Genomic DNA, 8,711 nt, shown 5'->3' on the forward strand with positions numbered 1-8,711 from the left:
GCCGCGCCTTGGCCGGTGACCGCCGACCCCGCCGTCCTCCTCAAGGCTGCCGCCCCAGATCTGTAGCTCCAGCACGCCCCCGCGGCACTCCGGCCGTCCCTGCGCCAAAACCGCCTCGCCGGAGCTACAGTGCCCGCCGGCGTTCCTCGGTTCGCGCGCCGCCCAGCAAACCCTAGATCTATGATTCGTTTGACTTCTCCCCCTCTCCCCTTTATTTTTTTGCATACTTTGAGCTGTGATATCTCCGCATTCGTAGATCCGTTTTGGACGTTTAGCATATCAAAATGTTCGTCTCAGAGAGCACATCATTTCATCTCATTGCATCATTTTCATTTGAGTCCATCTTGATGCCCGAAATGCTGTTGGCAGAGTGCTATTTGGGATAATTGTCAGATCTGCTGCTCCAATTAGATATTTGTCATTTTTGCCACGATTATTGTGTGCATGATATGCCCCTGAGCTCCACATATGTTTTGTTATATGCTTTGCCATCTATCTAGAGGTGCAACCCATGTATTTTGGTGATGTGTGTGGTGACTAGCACAAGCTTGCAAAGTGGTGCATTCGTTAATGCTGATTTCAGGGACTTAGCAATTCCACCAAGTCCTTGATCTGTTTATTTCAATATGCCATATGTTCATGTTGTTTCCTAGTGATCCGTGCCTCTTTTGAGGATGGTCAGTAAGGATGCTTTGTTAATCTTGTAGTGCTCTATCCATCCATGTCTTTGTTTGCAATTATGGAGCACCCCAGCTTGAGTCAATCGAGCTTTACTTTTGCTATTTCGTGAATCTGGGCAGATTGTCTACTTGTTAGCGATTTTGCCGAGGATGTTGTACTTGATCCGTGCATGCTATGTTATTGTTCTTGCCATGTATAGCTTGTATAATGTGTATTCTTGATGGGTGTATGCTTAGATTGTCATGACATGCTCTGTAGTGAGTGCATCGAGCTTGCAAACATGCCTACTTGATATCTGATTTGCATGCTCCAGTTTTTCACAAAGTCTGTGATCTGATTATGTTTTTGCCATGTTCACATGCTTGCAAATGTATTTTCTGATCCCTTTGGGCTAAAGGTCACTAAGGGACTTTTGTTAAGCTCTTTGAGTAGCTCCATGCCATGCTTTACTTTGCCATGTTCAGGCCCTGTAGCATATCGTTTTCTTGATCCAAAGTGTGCTGCGTGATCTGAAATTCCAGACAAGTGTTAATTTCACAAAGTCTGAAATCTGTTTACCAAATGCACTTTTGTCATGCTTGTTTGAACCTGTTAATTGACGAATTGGCCGTAGCTCAGTGTTCATCTTTTGTCAAGCATCATGAATGGATCCCTTCCATGTATTTTTTTTGCCTTGTTTGGGTGCTGTAGCATGTTCATCTTGTTGCATTTAGATGGCTACTTGCTGTATATCGCAGACCAGTGCCATATTTGAATTGCTTGCCATTTCCAAACCGTGACTCTGATTCCGGTGATCTTTATATCGTTTTCAAGTGAAATCATCTCACCTTCCCAGTGGCACACTTGGATTTCCATGTTGAGGCCAGGTTCATTCATTCCTTGTCAAATCTTGCACATGCATCACATATCGCATCCCGCATAGCATACCATGTTTGCATCATGTTGTTTGAGTTTGCACGTGGTTGATTGTGTTCCGTTTGCTTGTTTGTCTTGTTTGGGTAGAGCCGGGAGACGAGTTCGCTAACGAGGATCCCGTTGAGTTTGCTTTCGAGGATCCAGTCAACTCTGACAACTTTGCAGGCAAGATGATCATACCCTCGAAATCACTACTATCTTTGCTTTGCTAGATGCTCGCTCTTTTGCTATGCCTATGCTACGATGCCCACCACTTGCTTGTCATGCCTCCCAAATTGCCATGTCAAACCTCTAACCCACCATGTCCTAGCAAACCGCTGATTGGCTATGTTACCGCTTTGCTCAGCCCCTCTTATAGCTTTGCTAGTTGCAGGTGAAGAATGGAGACCGTTCCTTGTTGGAACATTATTTACTTGTTGGGATATCATTATATTATCTTGTTACCTTAATGCATCTATATACTTGGTAAAGGGTGGAAGGCTCAGCCTTTTGCCTAGTGTTTTGTTCCACTCTTGCCGCCCTAGTTTCCGTCATATCGGTGTTATGTTCCCGGATTTTGCATTCCTTATGCGGTTGGGTGATAATGGGAACCCCTTGATAGTTCGCCTTGAATAAAGCTTTTCCAGCAATGCCCAACCTTGGTTTTACCATTTGCCACCTAGCCTCTTTTTCCCTTGGGTTTCCGGAGCCCGAGGGTCATCTTATTTAACCCCCCCGGGCCAGTGCTCCTCTGAGTGTTGGTCCACCTCGTCAGTCGCCGGTGGCCACCAGGGGCAATTCTGGGCTGGCCTACCGGAAGTTTGGACAATCTGAGTGTGCCCTGAGAACGAGATATGTGCAGCTCCTATCGGGATTTGTCGGCACATTCAGACGGTGTTGCTGGATTTGTTTTAACTTGTCGAAGTGTCTTGTAGAACCGGGATACCGAGTCTGATCGGAATGTCTCCGGAGAAGGTCTATTCCTTTGTTGACCGTGAGAGCTTGTCATGGGCTAAGTTGGGACTCCCCTGCAGGGATTTAAACTTTTGAAAACCGTGCCCGCGTTTATGGGCAGATGGGAATTTGTTAATGTCCGATTGTAGATAAGTTGAACCTTAACTTAATTAAAAATGAATCAACCGTGTGAGTTACCGTGATGGTCTCTTCTCGGCGGAGTCCTAGAAGTGAACACGATGTTGGAGTAATGCTTGTCGCAGGTTGTTCTCTAGTTATTCGTTCACGCCTTGCCTTCTCTTCTCGCTCTCTTTTCCGAACAAGTTAGCCACCATATATGCCAGTCGCTTGCTGCAGCTCCACATATTTACCTTACCTTACCTATAAGCTTAAATAGTCTTGATCGCGAGGGTGCGAGATTGCTGAGTCCCTATGGCTCACAGATTACTTCCAAACCAGATGCAGGGCCTGACGACTCCGTTCCAGATGACGCGCTTGAGCTCAAGTGGGAGTTCGACGAGGACTCACAATGTTACTATGTGTCTTTCCCTGATGACCAGTAGTGGTGCCCAGTTGGGGCGATCGGGACCGTGTCGCATGTTGGGTTGATCTTTTATTTTGGCGCCGTAGTCGGGCCATGAGTGTTTGAATGATGTAATGCTATTTATGTACTTTGATTGACGTGGCGAGTGTAAGCCAACTATGTATCTCCCCTTCTATTATCTATATATTACATGGGATGTTGTGAAGATTGCCTAACTTGCGACATTGCTTTCAATGCGGTTATGCCTCTAAGTCGTGCCTCGACACGTAGGAGATATAGCCGCATCGAGGGCGTGACAAATTGGTATCAGAGCCTTCCCCGACCTTAGGAGCCCCCACTGATTGATCGTTTTTAGCAGCCATTGTTTTGAGTCTAGAAAAATGTTTTGAGTCATTTAGGAATTATATATCGGAGAGTTTAGGAATTCTTTTTACTCCTAGTCTCCTTCATCGCTCTGGTAAGGCATCCTGACATAGAGTTTTGACTCTTCTATTCTCAAATTTCACAAAAAAAAATTTAGGATCACGCGGGTATCTTGGAATCGTTCCGATGGATTTGTGACGAGAACATTGTTCTTGGTGCCTCCTGTCATTTAGGGCTTGTGGCAGTGTCCCGGGGAGTTGAGCTCCGAGGTGTTGTCGTCACAATCTTATCGTTGTAGTTCTGGAATACCTGAGTTTAGTACGCTGACATCGAAAATCTCTTTTATGCAGTTCGTTGGTGAGATAACCTCGACGCCACCCAGTACTGGGGCGGGAGTTCGGGAGTATCGCCATAACTTGTATAACGGATGCTTTTCAAAGGTTGAGGTAGATGGTTTCCGAAGTTTTCTCGGTTATGTGTTGAAGGATGGATACAGCTGGATGTAGGAATTGCTAGATTTGGGTGAGATATTATGCTTCCCCTTTATCCCCAACACCTGATTGCATAACCGGAAAGGTTCGGGAGTTTCATAGGTGGGAATTCTTGTAGCTCTAGTTCTTCTTCCACGGATATTTGGTTTGACATTGGGATTTCTTACCGAGTATTTGTTCTTGATCCGTACCTTGTTGATTTATTCCTCTACCTAAATTCTAAGTGGTTTCTCAATTTATGGATATGTGACCATTTCAAGTGGAATGCATTCGCATTTTGTTCGGATGTGAAGACTATATGTTGCAATTTTCATTTCGTTGGATTCAGCTTCAATATTTATCTATCAATGTGCTAATGGATGTCAACCTCTTCAGGATGGCTCCTCCAACGCGCACGACTCCGAATCCTGATCCGCCACCACCTCCACCTCCTCCGGAGGCATGGCAAGCTGTGATGGCCGCAACCAATGCAAACACGCAGTTGATCATGCAAATTCTTCAAGAGCGCAACCAAGCGAACCAAGGCAACCAAGGCAACAATCAGAATCACTTTGCTACACTCAACTAGTTCCTTGTTAACGGGCCAAAGACTTTCAACAATTGTGTTGAGGCAACCGATGCTGACGATTGGCTTGTGGACTTGTGCAAGCATTTCGAGTGCAGTAACATCAGGCCTGAGGACTTTGTCAAGTTCGCCTCCTTCCAACTCAAAGACCAAGCTGCAGAGTGGTTCCAGCAGTACAAGGATTCCAGAGGAGGCCGTGTGATTACTTGGGATGAATTCCGTCAAGATTTCAAAGCTCATCATATTCCTCAGAGCGTGGTTGAAAGCAAGCGTGAGGAATTTCGCAACTTGAATCAAGGCTCTTTGTCTGTCTATGACTACAACAAGTTGTTTCAGAAGCTCGCCCGCTTTTCTAAGCAGGACGTCCCTGACGAGAAGAGCATGATATACCAGTTCAGGGGTGGTCTCAGAGAAGAAATCCAGCTAGCTCTTGTTCTCTTTGAGCCCTTGAGGTACGATGAGTTCTACAACATGGCATTGAAGTAAGAGGCTGCTCAACTGAGGTGTGATGCTTCCAAGAAGCGAGTCAAAGATGCTACTCCTTCCTCCTCTACTCAAGTGGCCAAGCAGCAGAAGTATTGGCTTCCTCCTCCCCCGTTTCGTCAGCCGTATCAGAAGAGCAAAGGTGGCAGTGGATCTTCCCACCCACCAAACCCTGGTTTTCAGAACAAGACTTCGTCTCAAGCTCCAAGATCGAGTGCTCCGTATCACTGTCCGCTTTCAGAGGTCACGTGCAACAAGTGCCAACAGAAGGGTCACTATGCCAACAAATGCTTCAATCAGAGGCGTCTCCCTCCTCCTCCTCCTGTGAGATCGGCAAGTACAGCTGTGGTCAAGCATAACCCCAAGCACGCCAAGGTCAACTTGATGAATGCAGCTCAGGCAAAGGACTCGTCAGATGTCATCATGGGTAACCTTCCGGTTAACGATGTTCCTGCAAAAGTTCTTTTTGACACTGGTGCATCGCATTGTTTCATCTCGAAACCTTTTGCATCTAAGCATGAGTTGACTTCCCAAGTTATGCATAAACCGTTAGCAGTTGTCTCTCCGGGTAAATGTTTGCTCGCTAACCACGAGATTGCGGATATCTCTATCATGATGGGTGATTTCAAGTTTCTGGCTTCTCCAATGGTCCTTGGTAACTTGGATATTGATCTTATTCTCAGAATGGATTGGCTTTCTAAGCACAAGGCTCAGCTTGATTGTGCAGCCAGGCAGATTCTATTGACTCATTCGTCTGAGGATGTTATTGTCTTTGCCGCTCGGGATAATACCATCCGTCTGTTTTCTCTCAATGAGAAGGGTGAACTGGATGCCATCTCTCAAATTCCAGTCGTTTGCGAATATCAAGACGTCTTTCCAGAAGAGCTTCCAGGAATGCCTCCGCCCGGCTAGTTGAATTCGTCATTGATCTTGAGCCTGGCACGGAACCAGTGTGCAAGCGTCCTTACAAGCTCGGACCTGAAGAGTTGAAGGAGCTGAAGAAGCAACTCGATATTCAAGAACGAATGAGTCTCATCTGACCTAGTTCCTCTCCGTGGGGTTGTGGTGTTCTTTTTGTGAAGAAGAAGGATGGAATGGACCGACTTTGTGTTGATTACCGTCCGTTGAACATGAAGACTATTAAGAACAAATACCCACTTCCCAACATCAACGAGCTGTTCGAACAACTCAAAGGTGCCCAAGTATTCTCCAAGCTTGATCTCCGTATGGGTTATCATCAGATTCGTATCGGTGAGCAAGATATTCCCAAGACGGCTTTAAGGACAAGCTATGGTTCATATGAATACACTGTCATGTCTTTTGGCCTCGTCAACGCTCCTCCGACTTTCTCTCGCATGATGAACTTCATCTTCAACGCCTACACCAATGACTTTGTTTTGGTCTATCTCGACGACATTCTGGTCTTTTCGAAGAACAAGGAAGATCATGCCAAGCACTTGCGTTTGGTACTCGATAAGCTCAGGGAACACCAGTTCTACGCCAAGTTCTCGAAGTGCGAATTTTGGCTCGATGAGGTTCTTTATCTTGGTCATATCATCTCTGCCAAGGGCATTGCGGTGAATCCTGAGAAGGTGTCTGCAATTGTGAATTGGGAACCACCTCAGAACGTGAAGCAACTCCGTAGCTTCCTCGGTCTCGCAAGCTACTGTCGAAGATTCGTTGAAAACTTTTCTAGGATCGCGAAGCCTCTCTCAAATCTTCTCCAGAAGCACGTCAAGTACGTTTGGTCTCCGGAGTGTGACATTGCTTTCAACACTTTGAAAGAGAAATTGGTCACTGCTCCAGTTCTGACTCCTCCTGATGAATCCAAACCGTACGAGGTCTTTTGCAATGCCTCTCTCCAAGGTCTCGGTGCAGTGTTGATGCAAGAGAAGAAAGTTGTGGCTTATACCTCTCGCCAGTTGAAGCCCAATGAGAAGAACTACCCCACTCATGACCTTGAGTTGGCAGAAGTTGTGCATGCTCTTTTGACTTGAAGACATCTCTTATTGGGAAGAAAAGTGGACATCTTCACTGACCACAAGAGTCTCAAGTACATCTTCACTCAGCCTAATCTCAACCTCAGGCAGACTCAATGGGTCGAAATGATTCAAGAGTAGAATCCGAGTATCGAGTATACTCCAGGCAAGGCCAATGTGATTGCTGATGCATTGAGCAGGAAGGCTTATTGCAACAGTCTGATTCTCAAGCCTTATCAACCCGAGCTTTGTGAAGCTTTTCGCAAACTTAATCTGCAAGTTGTTCCTCAAGGTTTCCTTGCAAACCTTCAAGTCTCTCCTACCTTGGAAGACCAGATTCGCCAAGCTCAGCTTCTTGATGCCATGGTGAAGAAGGTGAAGATTGGGATTGCCAAGAGTCAACCCAAGTACAAGTGCTACCGCCTTGATGACAAGGATACTCTTTTCTTCGAGGATCGTATTGTTGTGCCCAAAGGTGATCTTCGTAAGGTTATCATGAACGAGGCTCACAATTCTCTCCTCTCCATCCACCCTAGGAGCACGAAGATGTATCAGGACCTCAAGCAGGCTTATTGGTGGACTTGAATGAAGCGCGAGATTGCTCAGTTCATGAACGAATGTGATGTCTGCAGAAGAGTGAAGGCAGAACACCAAAGGCCAGTGGGTCTCCTCCAACCTCTTGCCATTCCAGAATGGAAGTTTGACCATATTGAGATGGACTTCGTGACTGGGTTTCCAAAGTCCAAGCGTGGCAATGATGCTATATTCGTTGTCATCGACAAACTCACTAAAGTGGCTCATTTTCTGCCTATCAAAGAGTCAATCACTACAGCTCAATTGGCGGAGCTCTATACCTCTTGAATTGTCTCGCTGCACGGTATTCCATAGGTGATCTCTTCAGACCGTGGCAGCATCTTTACCTCCAAGTTTTGGGATTCTTTTCAGAAGGCCATGGGCACCAACATCCGCTTCAACACAACTTTCCATCCTCAAACTAGCGGTCAAGTCGAGCGTGTCAACCAGATTCTTGAAGATATGCTCAGGGCTTGTGTGATCTCCTTCGGCATGAAGTGGGAGGATTGTCTTCCATATGCTGAATTCTCCTACAACAACAGTTTTCAAGCAAGTTCGGGCAAGGCCCCATTCGAAATTCTGTATGGCAGGAAGTGCCGTACCCCTCTCAACTGGTCTGAAACCGGTGAACGTCAATTTTTGGGAAATAACTTAATCACAGAGGCAGAGGAGATGTGCAAAGTCATTCAAGATAACCTCAAAGCAGCCCAATCCCGCCAGAAGAGCTACTATGATAGTAAGCACCGTGATTGGGCCTTCGAGATCGGAGATCATGTTTATCTCCGCGTCTCTCCTATGAAAGGTACTCGTCGCTTTGGTATCAAAGGGAAGATTGCCCCTAGATACGTGGGACCTTTCAAGATCGTCAGCAAGAGAGGCGATCTCGCCTATCAACTCGAGCTTCCTTCAAACTTTGCAAATGTGCATGACGTGTTCCATGTCTCTCAGCTCCGCAAGTGCTTCAAGACTCCTGATCGCACCTTCAACTTCGAAGACATTGAGCTCCAAGAAGATCTCTCTTATCGTGAGCACCCCGTGGCTATTCTTGAAGAGACTGAACACAAGACTCGCAACAAGTCAATCAAATTCCTCAAAGTCAAGTGGTCACACCATTTCGACCGTGAAGCCACCTGGGAACGCGAGGATCACCTCCGTTCTGAATACCCGGCGTTCTTCCAGTCCTA

This window comes from Triticum dicoccoides, chromosome 5A (genome assembly GCF_002162155.2).
Source record: "Triticum dicoccoides isolate Atlit2015 ecotype Zavitan chromosome 5A, WEW_v2.0, whole genome shotgun sequence".
Taxonomy (NCBI): domain Eukaryota; kingdom Viridiplantae; phylum Streptophyta; class Magnoliopsida; order Poales; family Poaceae; genus Triticum; species Triticum dicoccoides.